The 15799-nt window shown below is 38.2% G+C and overlaps 1 protein-coding gene across 9 annotated transcripts in view; it reads right to left on the bottom strand.

Moving 5' to 3' along the window:
* Window positions 1-15799, bottom strand: part of MACROD2 (mono-ADP ribosylhydrolase 2) — an 846953-nt gene that overhangs the window by 512926 nt on the left and 318228 nt on the right. The window lies entirely within an intron of this gene.

Below are 15799 nucleotides of genomic sequence, written 5' to 3' on the forward strand. Positions count from 1 at the left end.
ATCTATTTCCCTGCCTTGCTGTTTCTATATGATACCAAGAAAAACCAACTCACTATTTGGGTTGTTTTCATAAAACTAAGAAGGCTGTTGGTCCCCTTTGTACTCTGGAGGGTGTCAGAATCCACCTTGCCTGGCCATCTCATTCAGGTCGGATCAACACTGAGTGTTTAATAAGATGTGGCAGCAGACAATCCGTCTTTATTGCTGTTTTCTAAGCTATTAGCACTAGGGAAATCAAAACAAAACCAGCAAGACCAGGTTCACAGCACTGCAAATGTTTTCTGCTATTTCTTCTCTCCATAAACTAACACAGGATGTTCTCATTCCTTCAGCAAGTTGGTTTCCACGTTAATGAAAGTAGACCAGAGAAAACGTAACTAATTCCTAGCTGGATTTTCCCTCTTTTGTTTAAATCACTTTCTCTTTTTTGCTGTTTCACTTTCCTGACAATTATCTTCTCGCTTTTATTACTTAATTTATTTCCTGCCCCTTACAAATGTCCCCAGTAGAAATGTGAAATGCTGCTGCAGCTTGTAAAAAAACGGGTTTGGCTGAGATAAATTGAAGGATTCCTGTGACTCATATGAATTTGGCTAGAAGAAACTGGATCCTGGGTGAATGTTAGTAGATATGAAGCTAGAGTATCTCAAATTAGGCAAATTCAGATAAAGACTCTAAGTCAGCATGTCAAAAGTTCACTCTTCACTCTGCAAAAAGCAAGAAGCTTGTTATATCACCTCCAATTTAAAATGTTATGGGAATTTTTTTTCTTTTTTTAATTTCCTACTTACTACCTTAGTTACACAAGTCACATTTTAAACTGCTGTCGTTGATGGAAATAATCACAGCTCTAGATGATACACTTTTTATTTTTGCTGCTCTGATTGTAAAATTGTTTAATGAGCCCTGAATTTAGAAGCTTCTATACTAACAATCTTGGGTTTTAAACAGTCTCACCTTCCTCAGCTAAAACAGAATACGTTGTCACTTCCTGACAGTGAAATATTTATGTGTTCATGTGTACATATGAAATATGTTTTAGTAGGTAGAGATTTTAAGTCTATAAGCACATCTTGTTTAAAAAGAACCATGTAACCTGTCACACAGCTGAGGTAAAGATGTTGGTCTACAGACACACCATCCAGAAAAACCCTTCCAGTGGTTAAGCCCAAGGTTAACAGTAAGTGTTGGCTACTCAGAATTTGAGAAGTACAACCAAGTTTCAGTTGTTGTTCAGGAGATGCCAATCTTACTCATGTAAGAACACTTATGCTGGCTCCAGCTGCTAACATGATGGACAGTTCACCAGCAAAAACATGTAACTTTTTCTGTGTCACCCCAAATACCAGCAGGTATCCAAAAATATGACGAATCTTTGATGAAATGAAGGTGGCAGAGCTCAAATATATTTACCAACATATTCCACATTTCTTCTGCAGATTGACTCCTTTTACAGCTGAAGATCAAATAACCACTGTATTTACATACAGATGTAATGGTCCACACATGCAAAGTAAACTCATTAATTTGCAAACCATTCCTACCAGCACTCAAGCAGCATCTCTTCAGGCAGAATTCTGACACTAGGGAACCCAACTGCAGGAAGCTGTGAACTTTACTTGACTGCTCAGCCATGAGCTCTGGCATCTCTCATCATTAATAAGGAAAGAAAAAGTCCATCATGGGGAGATGGGGTGCTCACTACAAAACTGGTATCAGAAAATGAAGAGCCTTGATTGGTATTAATCATAACTAATATGATTAATAATTCAAAAACAACATGAGGCAAGAAAAACTTCTCCCTGAGCAGCAAGACTCTAGAAGTTGTGCCGAAAAAAGAAAGTGTGTTTCTGACTGAAAAAATGACACCTCAAGAGCAAGATCTACTGCAATGCAGTGTTCTCAGGGAAAAAACAGGAGTCACCCCGGCAGCTTTGGAAGTCCCTCACGAGGCAGAACAGATTAAACTATAAATTCAATATCTTGTTTTGCCCATGAATGAGGGCTGAGCAATCAAGGAGTTCTTACATTTTCAAGAGGCAAGCAGTTACAAGGAGAGCTGACCCTTCACCCCTACTCAAATCTGTGGGAATGGGAATCTTTAAGCTTGGAACATGATTTATTAAAAGGGCAGGATCAATTAAAACCTCATCTTTTTAGCTGAAAATTTTATTACCAATAAGTCTTAAGATATTATCATTACCAAGAGGTAATAAAAACTTTTCCTGCTGTGTTTTTTTCTCCAGTTCTCTGACTATGTGCAGACACCAGAATGGACAGGTAGCTCCAAATAGTTCATATGAGTATTTCATATTCCAGGATTATAAAAACAAGCCACAACCATGTGCTTTTAACACTAGAATTTTTCAGTGTATCAGCATTGAAATATCAGAAACTACTCCATTTTCTTTGTCTAGCAAATTTGAAGTATATAGCCTATGTTTAAAGAGAATAAATATACAGGCAATCTAAATGCTACCTAATTACAGATTACCTACAGTACAACACCCTGCATGAACATACAGAGTCACTTATCAAAGTTTTAAGAATAGCAGGTTTCTTTTTTAAATATTAGAATCTTTTAAGTCTCTTTCAGTTTGTGTGTTTTCCACATCTCTCCCATCTACTGCGCTACTTCCAATGCAGCAAACCCCTGCTGCGAGGAGGTTCTTAAACAAGTAAGTGAAAGTTTTGCTGCCACTCTTGACAGCTCAGAAGATGATGCAGGTGACATTTCAGAGGCAGTTCTCAGACGGTAAAATGGCATTTCTTCTGCACACACTTGTAAGTGGTGTGACAAAAAGTGAAAATTCTCTCAAGAACTTTGGTACACAGACCAAGTCGAGTCTTAGCTGAAGTGCTACCACAGAGCAGGTGTCAGCAGCAGAAGAGTGAATCCTGAATGTCAGGATTGCAGTTTCTGTATTTACACAGCCTGGCCCAAGCTGGGACCAACACAGAAGTGTGTATATATATGTAACAATACATAATAATATATATAATAACAATACATATAATATAAAACAGTGAAGATACAACACAGTGGTATCTTCATCTTCTGTCAAGCCTACACCTCTCCCAGAACAAGAGGAGAATGGGAAAAACAATCTTTACTCACTAATATTTTCACTCAGTGCGAGTTTATGAGAGAAACAAGCCTCAGCTCCCGAGCACACAGCGCAGTACAAGCACCACTTGCTGCAGAGTGGATCCCAGAGCTGAGTGGGGAGACAGGCAGCTACAGGCTACCAACATCCCACCCACCAGCACCAAGAGTAGGCAGAAAGAAAAATATGCTTCCCATCAAACCTGAATCCTTGAGATGTTTCAGCGTAGCTCCAAAGCTGGAACATCACTGTGCACCGCCAGCGCACAAAGAAAACGTGGTAACTCTCTCAAAGTGAACCTCAGACCTATGAACAGCATAAACCTCTCAAGTGTCTCGTGCACCTGCTGAGAAATGTGTCTGCTCTGAGACAACAAGGAGCTTGAGCGTGTGGATTGGCACTTTCCCGTGGTATTTTCTCACTCAGATTCCTTGAATCTGAAAATTATTCCACTTCAGAAGACCCTACAGTGGCTATGGTTAGAGGCCAAACATTATTTAAAACCACACAAAGCATAGAACAGCTTAAGGAAGACCAGATATATGCAAATAGGTGGTAATAATGCAGAAGCTGAGACTAGTAGCATTTTGCTGACTTATAGTAATTTAACTTTTTTAACTTTTTTTTTTCTTTTTTTTTTTTTTCTGGTGCCTTATTCTCAGTCCTAAAAACAAAACAAGAATACACTTGAGTCAGGACAGAGGTCAGCAATCACCATTTCAACTTAAAATATCACCATTTAAATGCAAATACTAGCCTTTCTTCCTGACCTTTAAATGTTCATTTCATAGAAATGGAATAGAAAGTGTAAATTTTGTGTCTTCGTATCTCTAAGCAGCTCCCGTGTCATTTAGTTGCAGTTTTTGACACATAAACGCTTCTTATTAAATATATTCCTTCTGATTAAATATGTCATTGTATCAGCATGCTCTAGCTCCTCAGAGACAAAACCCAGTAATTCTGCATGATGTTTCATTTCACAGAGTACATAGATTAAAATGGAGATTATCATTGCTTCTTACTCTCTATTATTTGAGATAAACCCGAGTTTATGTGATACCAACAAAAATACTACAATATTCTTCCTGGGGCTTGCTCACAACAAATTTAAACAATGCTGATACCCACAGCAGAGGTTTGCAAGCTCTCCTCTAACACATTCATCTAACTCAAAACCTCCCTTGTGTGCCTACAGACATGTATTACCCTTACATTTCCTGGCAATTAGAAGATGATTTATGCATGAAAATAACAAAATTAATTAATTAATATTTCTTTTCACACAAGAAGACCAAAGAGATTCCTTCCTGCTCCTAGGAAAACCCATCCTGCGCTTCTCCTCCTCCAGGTACTCTGCACCTCCATAGGAAGGCAGGGAAGGCCTAGTTCCTTGAAAGAATGATTTTCTGCCTGTTTAAAAAGCTTGACACTGCCATTTAAAAGAGCAATATTTTGTAAAATGTCAGATTTTCAGCTGAAGGGCAAAAAGGTACCAGTTCCTGGGTCAAATATAGTCATATCACCATCACTCCAGATCAAAGGTCCACTATTAGCTGTACCATCATTTCACATGTCATGGGCTCCCCTCCCTGTTTCTCAAAAAAAAAATCTTAATAGGTATAGCTGTCCTCACAAGGAGGACTCTCTCAGTCTGCTCTTGCAGAAACAATTCTGTTGTTGCTGTTTTCACCAATTCAGTCATTAGTTTCATAAATTAGAGCCCATCCCCTTCCATATATTTTATTTCATGATTCAAATCAGGACAGACTCAGTTTTAGTGTCAACGAATTACATATGCAAATCACATTCATGCTCTGGCAAACATGACTCTAACTTTGATTAAAAAAACATAATTATGCTTTATTACTCCATTTATTGGGGGATGGGGAGAAAAGTTTTGAAGAATGATTTTTCATGATGGCATTTGTTCCTCTGACTATCAATCTGGCTAATGGCAGTAGCATGTGTAAGGAATTGTCAGAGTCTCATCTCTCAAATCAAAAGATAATGAAGAAAACCTGAGTGTGAAAATCAGTGTTTTGTACAGATCATCACAGCAATTTCTTGAAAACATTTCAGAATTAAATGCACTCCCTGTTTATATTCTTTTACATTGTACAAAGAGCTTCTCTACTGATCCTGCATTTCAGAGCTTAGATATTAAGCAAATAAATAACAAATAAAAAAATAAAAATAAATAACAAATTAACTCCTCAAGACATACTATGGAGTTGAGAAAGATTTATGCATGCAGAGGACACAGCATCACATCAGACGATTACTAACCACAGCAGCTCGAGAATCACAGCACAGTCAATTCAATTTCCAGTGATGCCTCTTTAAGCTCTAACGAACCATGGGGCCCTAATGAGAGGTTTCACTGAATCCTAGCCAATCAAGCAGAAATTTTATGGAGAAAAGGTAAAAGCTAAGAAGCAAAACCACTCAAACACTGTATTTTACAGCAATGTATTCAACCATGGCTTAATAGTCACCCTTTAAATCTGTAAAAAACTGATCATGGTAGAATTGTAACTTTGCAGTGCAGGATTGGCTTCCTTCTTCCCACTCTTTGCCTCCCCCAAAAGTGGGAGACAATGAGCTGCAGGAGAAGAAGAAATAAATGCTAAAAACAGTGAAAGGAATCATGGTTTGTACCAGGCAGTATCTTAGGCAATATCTTAGTATCTTATGCCCTAAATAGTTTCAACCACTTTGAGTTATCAGGCCATTACAGTTCTAGTAATAATTCCAGTGCAGTTCCACAACTAATAGTTACTGACAGGAAGGGTTTCTGTCTTTCCACTCATCAGTGCTAAAAGATGCAATCCTCACCTCACTGAAGTCAAAACTTCAGTGCAAAACTTCCACTCAGTTCTGACTGGTGGAGTTTTATACAGACATCTTCCAACCTGTAAGATGTTTTCTGAAAAAGTAATTAAAGTATGGCAAGTGAGTGTTGTCAGCGGGCAAACTGTGCCAAAATGAAAACTTTGATCAGAGGGATGAGTAGTCTTTTACAATGCAAAGGAGTAGTCTTTTACAGTGCAACCCAAAAATGGGTTAACTGCTAAGTGTTTGTCTTGCAAAACATTCTAGGGCTCAAGGGATTCATTCTAGGGATACGTTTCCACAGAAAGCAGCAGAATCTGCTGAGGAAACATGAGCCTTAGCAACAGATTTAAACTTTTCTTACTAGAGCATATCAGAGGAAAAAGAAAGGAAGAAAAGTAATCAATACCTCTGAATGCTTTCTTGTTGAAAGAGAAAAATTTGGATGCTGATGACTTAGCAAAAGTTGTTCTCTTTAGAAGAGTTCAGCTTGGGATGGAGGAATAGTTCTTCATGACTTTCAAGACCACAGAAGCTTTCTCATCAGAGGATGATGATGAGGAACAATAAAGAAAAAAAGTCTTTCCTTCCTGGTTTTAAGAATTACAGTAAAGATTATTATAACACAGATCTCTCTCTCTCCCTTCCTCCTGAAGGAGCGGAAGTGGGACGTGGCTTACGTATTCTAGCTGAAGAGCAAAGTAATTAATTTGGGGCCTTATTCTTTAAAGACTCCTAAAAGAGCCCTGTGCTATGGGGGAAAATATTTTCTCTCTCCACTTAACTGAGGTTTCACAGGCACACTGGCACAGGAGATTTTCTGAGGAGAGGATAAAAGAAAATCTAGTTTGCTTGGCACTGGAATAAATGAAGTCATACAGTGGTCACTGATACGCTGCATTTCACCTCTGTGTTAGGTCCAGGAGGATGAACCTGCTTTCCATTCTTCATCTGTAAAATGGAAATTATATCAAAAGAGTAAAACCATGGAATAATAGCAGTGAATAAAAATATAATACCATCAAGGAACTTCTGATCCTCTAAGTTCAACCTCTCACACAAGGATGGTATATCATTTCTGGATATAAATATAGTGCTTCAGTCTTAAGGCACGTTCCACTCTGAAGCTACAATATCTCTGTTTATGAGCAGAGATTGTCATATGGCTGTGATGCTTCTAAACCACACAACCTCATAGTTTAGACAATGGATAAAAAGATTTTGGTGCTTCAAATTCTAGGCTAACTAGAGACAAATGTGTGAACCAGAGGAGCAAAACTGCTCTGTTTCTGCTGATTTTATATAAGGAGATAATGAAAATTTAAGCAAAAAAACATTGTTTCATAAAGATTGTGAAAATTAGTTGTGTATCAATGAATTTTTACAGACAGATGTAATGACACAATCTATATGCTTGGAACCATTAAAATGAAGTCCCAAATCAACTGTGTTTTGAGTCAGAAAGACATCTACCAGATCCTTCAATCCTTCCCTTTCCAATGCCATGTTTAAAGTTTCCCAGGTTTTCTTTTATTTTAATTTCTAGGACTTTTGCTAAAAAAAAAAAAAATACATATATATATATATATATATATATATATATATATATATATATATATAAATAGTTCTAATAAGTCAATGCTCTTCTTCAAGTTTGGTGGTTTGGTGCACACCAAAGTCCACATACCCTGAAGAAAAGACAGAATTTAACAACAGTTTAGTACAGCCTAGGCAGATTGACATCAAAAGACAGAATTTTTCACTGCTATACCTTCATCACTCTGACCTGAGCTCATAATTACCTTCATGTCAGTGAATCAATTCAGCTGTGCTGCTAGAATGCATAAGTAGTGACCTTTGATAAATGTGAAACCAGATGGCTTTGTTGGATCACTGGAAATTTGGCACATATCACACACCACAAAAACTATGCTGGTCTGTCAGCAACTCTTTAAGCTCTCCCCTTTTTTTATAGTGTAGAGAGCTGGATCAACATGCAACATATGCTACACTCCAAAGTCAGGGATGGATGTTCCAGTTAGCTCTTCAGGCACGTTTAAGAAGGAAGGTAGCAAGGTAGCACTTTCTTATCCCTTCACAAGCCACTCCAGCTCTCAAATGCAACAGAAGTTGGGTTTTAAATTCTGGAAGGAATAAAAATGTCTTAAATTATCAGTACATACAATCAAATCACTAAAGGAAGAATATTTTTATGCTGTATTAATCAGGGTAATGAGGACAGTGTGGTAGACTTAGCAGTCTAGGAATTGCCAGACAAGATCATGATTCAACTTCTTCGGTATCATTTCACCAACTGTGGCCAATACCAAATGTTTCCATGGAAGTTAAAAGAAATCCAGATGGACACAGTTAAAGGATAAAATTATTCTTAAAGGTAAATGTCTTCTCCACTTTGTGAACATAATCCAACTTCATCTTTTGCCCTGAAGCAGGGTAATTTTGATTACTTCCAAAACCCAGTTTTTCTCATTTAGCTCTAGTTTCACTTGTAAAAAGCCTTATGTGACTGCTCTGGCCATGACAGTTTCCCTTCTCCCATCACCAAAACCTGACTTCTGAACCTTTTGGCCAACTTCATCAAAACTGAAATGAGAGGGCATGAAAGTCTTTGAGACAATTAAACTCCTGCAGTATCATGAACGCCGTCTGACAGCCCTAGAGAAACACCCACATTCCTGCATCTGCTGAGGGAGACACAGGCCACTGCCAGCAGCTCTACATCCCCTTTGGCAGCTCAGGGACAATCCATCACGTCACACTTAGGCCCATCAGCCAAATCACACCTCACCCAAGCCAAAGCCTTTTGACCCAGCAGAGGTAAGGGTCTCCTGTGCAGTCCAGGGCAGGAGAAAGAAAAGGAGCTGCTGTTAATTCACTGGGGATATTCAGATGGCAAAGGACACATCCCCAGACAAAACACAGTTTCATTCATTTGACTGAACACCAAGTAACTTGAGAGGCTTTTCCTTTCACATCTAAGTATTGACCTACAAAGGTCTAATCCCAGCACCTTACCTTCCACCTTTTGCTTTTAATTCTTTTAAAGACTTGGCTTAATATTTTAGAGCTGTAAGTAATCAAACATTACTTTTTATGTCAGCTGTTGATTTCTGTGGCTTGTTCAGTTTCATTAAACATCTCCCACCACTTTAATTCAGTTTCATTAAACCTTTCCCATTTTCTTCATGCATCACAAATAAACCAAGTTCTCCCTACTGTATCATTGTATATGACAACTCTTTGACATTTTTTACCTTCCTCTACAGGGAAAGCAATCATTTGAGACTTTCTGTAAAAAAAGACCAATTCTTTCTGTGCCCCTAAATTATTTCACCGCTTAAATATGGATTATTTTATATTCTGTGACAGCTTTTCTCTTAGAAAACATGTCTAGAAGCATCTGAAATGCAAACACTCAGCTAATACAAGTCTTACATTCTCTTCTGCACACTCACAGTCCATGCCCTAGACAAGCTAACATTTGGATCCATTTTTTAGCTGCAATCATACATTGGTCAAGAGCCCATGATAGCAATCATTTCTTAAAAGGACATCTGAGATTCAATATGTTTACATAGAAAGACAAGATACTAGGAATACAAACCTGCACAGGAAAAGGAATTTAGAGATGTCATGAAGAAGCTGTCTGAAATTCTGAAATTAATTTCATCTGCATTCCCTTGTAGGTGTCACAATGACAGACAGAATACTATAAAATAATACCAGGAATATATGCCATCTTTTAACAAGCACAATAAACTATTTACTACAAATTGGACTGAACTTTCAAGGATGCAGTAATCAATGCAAACCTGTTTTTATCACAGAGGATATGCACACATAAAGTTTTCACAGCAACAGGAAGCAAGAAAAAGCAATTTAAAAAGTATAACCAGAAGTGAACAATACCACAGTATCTTACTGTCACAGATTTTACTGAGTAAAATTGCCAATAACATGCACACAGGCAGAAAAACATCTGGAACAGAAGTAAACAGTTCTTAGAAGGAAACCCATCTTGGAACATAAGCTGAACTTTTCATATAGCCTTCATCATGTGCATGTCAAGGCATGGGGATCAGCTCCACACAGCACCTGGACAACACACACCACCCTGACACACCCAAGCACACAGCACTGAAACATAATCCATCACACAGAGGAAGGGCTACTGCACCTCCTGACAATAAAACAAAGGACAAATAAACATGTCCTAGAAAAAAGTGACTTTTGCCAGCCTTCCTTCAGCTTTGACATTAGTTCATCCTTTAAAGGCTAAATAATGAGCATTGATGCCTTAATTTGTTCATTCGAACATTAGAGACTTACAGATCTATTAATTTGATGCTCTATTTAAATAGTCTATTCAATTGCTAAACTTGACTACATTAAATTTGAATTTTAAGTGATTAATTTAAAACAACTTTTCTCTTGGAACAGCAATTGGTATTTAAGCTTTTCATCTGCTGTCAACATTTAAATTAGTTGCATCAAAGTGTTCCAACCTGAAAGGGTAATAAATCAATTAGAATCCATTTATTATGCCATATCATGAGCACATGTCACAAATATAACCTGGTGGTTCCAGGGCAGTATTTTAATATTTTAAGAGGGAAAAGGAGTAGCTATAAAGCAGAATATGGTGGAGGCACATCTAGCACACAACTAGCAATATGCACGTCAGCGATGATTAGTGACATAAAACATTTAGTGACCATTGCCTATGTGTCTGTGCACAAGACTCAACAAGATGTGCTTTATTATCAGATTTAATATTTTTTGTCAATGGACATATTTATTTGAAGCAGAGGGTGTTGCTACTGCAGCTTCTAGTCAGGCAAGGAAGCAGGGCTAGTAATTTGAGTGTGTCCAGGAGTAGGTTCTGGCAGGTTTTGTTCCTGAGGTCCTGGTTACAGAAGCTGCTGATGGCTCAGTGACTGAGCAAGTGTCTGCAATCAGCTCCACTGTGAAGCACTTTGCAATGGAAAACTGACATTAAATGCATTACAAAAACCCCAAAATAACCAAATCCACCAAAGAAAACAAACAATAAAAAGACTGATAAGCAAGTTAAGTTCACACAGCAAAATCTAGGAAGCCAAACTAACCACTGCTAGTATCCCCAAAATTCATCTCAGCCAATTTGATTTATTTCTGCCAGGAAATAATTGTGAGAGCCATCTGCCAAAGCAGCCCTAAACCTTTCTTGTCTGTGACATTTCTACAGGAAGTTTATTTAGCAATATTAAAGGAAAACAAATGTCCTGTAGTAAGAAAACAGTACAGACAAAAAGCAGTTGGGGTTGGAAGGAGTGACACCATCAGATCTGGAGTGGCTGGTCTGAACTGGCTCCTTCTAGGCAGTGATATGGAATAACCAAAGGTCACACAGGCAGCAAGTGGAATGGAAAATCTGATTTTCTCTAATCAAATTTTGTGCATACAGGTACGTGTAATCTAATTCCAGGCTGCCAGATTAAGTTATTAACCCAATTATGTTCATTTTATCACCTTGTAAAAATGAGCCATCACTTTATTTAAATTTGTTCAACTGTTAAAGGCTAAGAGAGTAATATATTCCAATGTCAATACAGTGCCAAAATGCATTTCATATAGAAAGCATCTATTTATATGAATCTTAATCAGTCTAGACATGTGCAGAAGCATTTCTTAGAGCAGACCCAGAGGCACAGCAGACAGTAAATTGAGTGGGCATAGAGAAGACTTACATTAGTGGAACTGAAAACTCATTTCATAGGCCCATTCATAATGGGGAAATTATTGTCCCATTCCCTACAGACTTTCCATTATCCCATTACAGGGAAGCCAGAACTTCTATCTGTGCTTCCACGCCCATGCACATATTGCATCGAGAGAACTTAATTTGGCCGAGGGCCATAAATTCACTGTGAAAGGCAAATGAAGATCCTCTCAATCTGGTCACCAAGGCATGACATCCTAAACCCTGAGAAGGATAGAGCTCAGAAGCCTTGTTGAACACAGCAGGTTCCACCTAGGTGGTAAAGACAGGCTCTAACAACGTGCCTGTCCCAGAATTAGCAGAGTAAATATATACATGTATCCTCAGGGCCCAATGACCAATTCTCAAACTGTTAAACACAAGCAAATTGAGAAGGAAAGTGCGTGGTTCTGCAGCTCAGTGGCACTAATTTCTTCCAAACTGTGTCTTGCAAAACCAGCCTGAACAGTGATTCTTCTAATCCTACCATGTTATATTGAACATTAATGCAAAAAACATGGCAATTGGCAGGATGACAGGATACCAGAAAAAGGAAAAATGGATTGTTTTAATCAGACAGCTAAACAACTTCCCTTATCAGCCATTTGTTCACCAGGGCTCTTCAGCCCTTGCTTAAGTGCTTTGGTGAACCAGAGCCATGGCACCTTATCCATCATGACCACAATAAGAAAAAATAAATTAATTAAATTAAATTTAAAAAAAAAAAAAAAAAAAAAGAAAAAAGAAAAAAGAAAAAAAACACAAAATAAAAAGCCCTTTAAATTGTGCAAAAAATACTTTATGAAACAACACACCATCTCCTTGTCAGAGGCAATCTGTTATGAACAGAGAAGTATCACAGGATGAGGAAGACAGCTATGAGAACTGCTGAGGTCTGTTTTAATTAATTGTAGGCAAGCATTCCCTTTTCTCAGTGTGTTTTCACCCTTTCCCATTTTGCCTGCTACTCTTCTCAAATAAACCACCATCAGCTGTTAAAAGATTTCATGGAACACACTTTTTTTTTATATCTAGTTGCCTATTGTTACCATCCCAGGCAGGTCAGGTCACCAACAGGTGACTGAAGTTCATGCTTCAGAGAGGAATTCTGAGCTGATTGTGAAGCTTGTACCAACACTGTCCAAACACAGCAGGCAGGAGAGGGAAGCAGGGTGTCGGTCAGGCAGAGGCCCACAGGTGGCACTGACCTCTCTGCAGTCACTGCTAGCTAATGTGCACTTTATTAGGGCAGGTTCTTGTGTGAGCTATGCAGTGTCAGCTGGAAAGGACAGCTTATCCTGCATGGGAGGTTTTGGTGCATCTCTACCACCCTCAGAAGTACCCAGTCCCACAGCAGGTTTACCATCCCAAAAGATAAGCCATAATTGCATCAGGAGGGACGCCTGCCTCTCTTACAACCAACACATTAAGGCAAACGTAAAGCAAATTACATTAAGGCAGATGCAAAGCAAAACATACACAATGCAAAATAGATGGAAATGAACCACAGTGTGTTGCCCTTTGAAACATGAGCTACCTGACCATATAAGCAGCAGCACTGCATTAAGAAAAAATGGGTGCTTGCTATGTAAATGATGTACCTCCCTCCTAGGAGCAGCACAGGTAAAGCTCACCCTGGAGAACAGAGCGCTGGCTGCTCCCTGGGTGCGACACCAACCACAAGAACAGATCAAAGGTATTACCTCGGAGTGGTAAAAATAGACAAATCAAAACACACAAAATGCAGCTCCACACAGCCCTCCAGCAATCATGTAATTCCCCGTGTTTATATGAAGGCATGGACACCACCCTCTGCTCTTAGCAGAGAACTACTTTCCTTCAAACCCCACAGAGGGCTCCAAGAACTCAGCCCTAACCAACACACAGAAGCCATTAAAAAAAAGCCCCACTCTCTTTCATTAACTAACATCAAATATTTTTAAATGTCAACTCTAACAATCATTACTTTAAAAAGTTATGATGAGGGATTGTAGTAACTTGAGTGGCCTGGAGAAGGTGATGATGTGGCAGTTGTTCACCACCTCTCCATGTGCAAGAACTACAGTCACATTTAACAGGCTGCAGGGAGGCTGAAGAAAACCCAAACAGAAACAAGGTTCTCTAGTAAACATTCAATAAAAGAATGAAAAAAGTGACAGAATACTCAAATGTGAAGCATTATGAGTTCAAAAGCAGGAATAAACGCTCAGGAAATTAAAATCTATTAAGTTTATTTTAAGGAAAATAAAACTACTGTTAGCCAAGGACGTCTCTGTTACAGGTATCTGGAAAATGGGCTAATAATCTGAGATTTGGGAATATTCTCATTGGTGCCTGACATGACACTGGGTTAAACACATCTTCAGTCTGATCCACCTCCAGCCAGCAGCATTTCTTTCTTCAGAACTAGTAAAATTTGTAGGTGGCTGTGGGGGATTCCAACCTTTACACTTTGCTACCAACCCATGACACAGGTACTTTGAACAAAGGACTACAGACTTCTCAAAAGCTCCTTGCTTGTACCTGTCAGCTTTTCAGGCTCCTCCAAATGTAAGAGCTGGAGCTTTTAAGTATCCTTTCACCAGACTGGATGTCCTCTATAAACAACATAAAAACCAACTCAGTTCTGTGGATTTTCAGTTTCATTCATTTAAGCAGTCAAAACACACTTTTTTCCTTGTATACACACTGCAATTACTCATTTGAATGCACTTCTGTTTTATCAGAAGTTATAATATAAAGATCTCTTTAAGACCAGCACCCCATATAATGTAATTTCCCTCCATTACACAGTTTGCTTAAAACATTTTGCCTGGGAACAGTCAGTAATAAAAAGCACTTCAATCGATCTCATCCTTGAGCTGTGCCATAATTTTCAATTCAGGGTGTCAGTACCACGCACAGAAAGGCAAGCTGGAGTCTGTTATAAAAATATCAAGCATATTAAAAAAAAAAATTGGTGAAAGAACTTGAGAGATCAGTGTTCCCCTTCCTCAATCAGTCTGAATTTCAATCTGAACCCAACTTGAACAGATTAGTAAGTGAATTTATAACATCTCCACATTAAACCATGTCAAAAATTGTTAAAGGTACCTTTTCCAAATGCACAAGTCCAACTGACTTTCTACAAAATTCATATTCCAACCTCAAAGAGAAGCTGGGAATGGGTAGGAATTTAACATTCACCTTTTAACTTCAGGGTAAGAGTCTTTAAAAGTTTTCCTCTCCTCTTAGCTACTCCAATGTGGATCTGAACTATTTTACTGAGTTACTTAGATTTCCTACAACCACAAACAATTTTACCTTGTAGAATCTTTGATACGTCAAATGACGTTTATCTTTTACTTTTTTCTGACAAACGTAGATATTCCCACACGGTGGAAACTATATAGAAGAGAGTTGGAGAGATGCATCCTTCTCTTATTTAAAGATTGCTTTAATAAGTAAAAGTTCCTTTATCAGAGGAAAGAGATGGAACTGATCAGATCCACCTGTGGTACTCCCAGAGCATTCCCATACTACCCAACAGGAACATTTTGAAAACACGCTCTAGATGAAATGTGTGAGGAAACTCAAAGATTAAAAAATCCCTTTTTGTCACTGCAGGGAGACTCAGGGCATTCCTTGACCCTCAAGAAGCAAAATATAATTGTTTTACTGCTGTCCGTACAAAATAATAAAATACAATGAGAAATTAAAAAAAAAATGAAAGTGTAAAAATAAAGAAAAGGTAAACAACAAAGTAGTGAAATGCAAGACAGGCAGAAAGGAGGGAAGGGCAAGTTTGCTATGTATTATCCATGTCAAATAGTCCCTTCTCCTTGCCATGTCTACAAGACCCCTCACAGGATATAAAGTTACACCAACAGATGCACAAAAATCCAAGCATAAGTTGGTTATTTTGCTATATGGACCTAAATTCACCCAGAGACCATTCAGTATTTTAAACACTCTTTCAAAGCAGTAATAAAATCCACAAAATCAAAGTACTGTGTGACTCTCTGGAAGAAAGGCTTGGTTCAGCAAATGATGAAGAAGCACACTGTGAAGGTTTGCTTCAATAGTATATTCCATAAATATTAAACTTGAAAAGTTGTTT

The sequence above is a fragment of the Cyanistes caeruleus genome, chromosome 2 (assembly GCF_971803275.1).
Source record: "Cyanistes caeruleus chromosome 2, bCyaCae1.hap1.1, whole genome shotgun sequence".
Classification (NCBI taxonomy): domain Eukaryota; kingdom Metazoa; phylum Chordata; class Aves; order Passeriformes; family Paridae; genus Cyanistes; species Cyanistes caeruleus.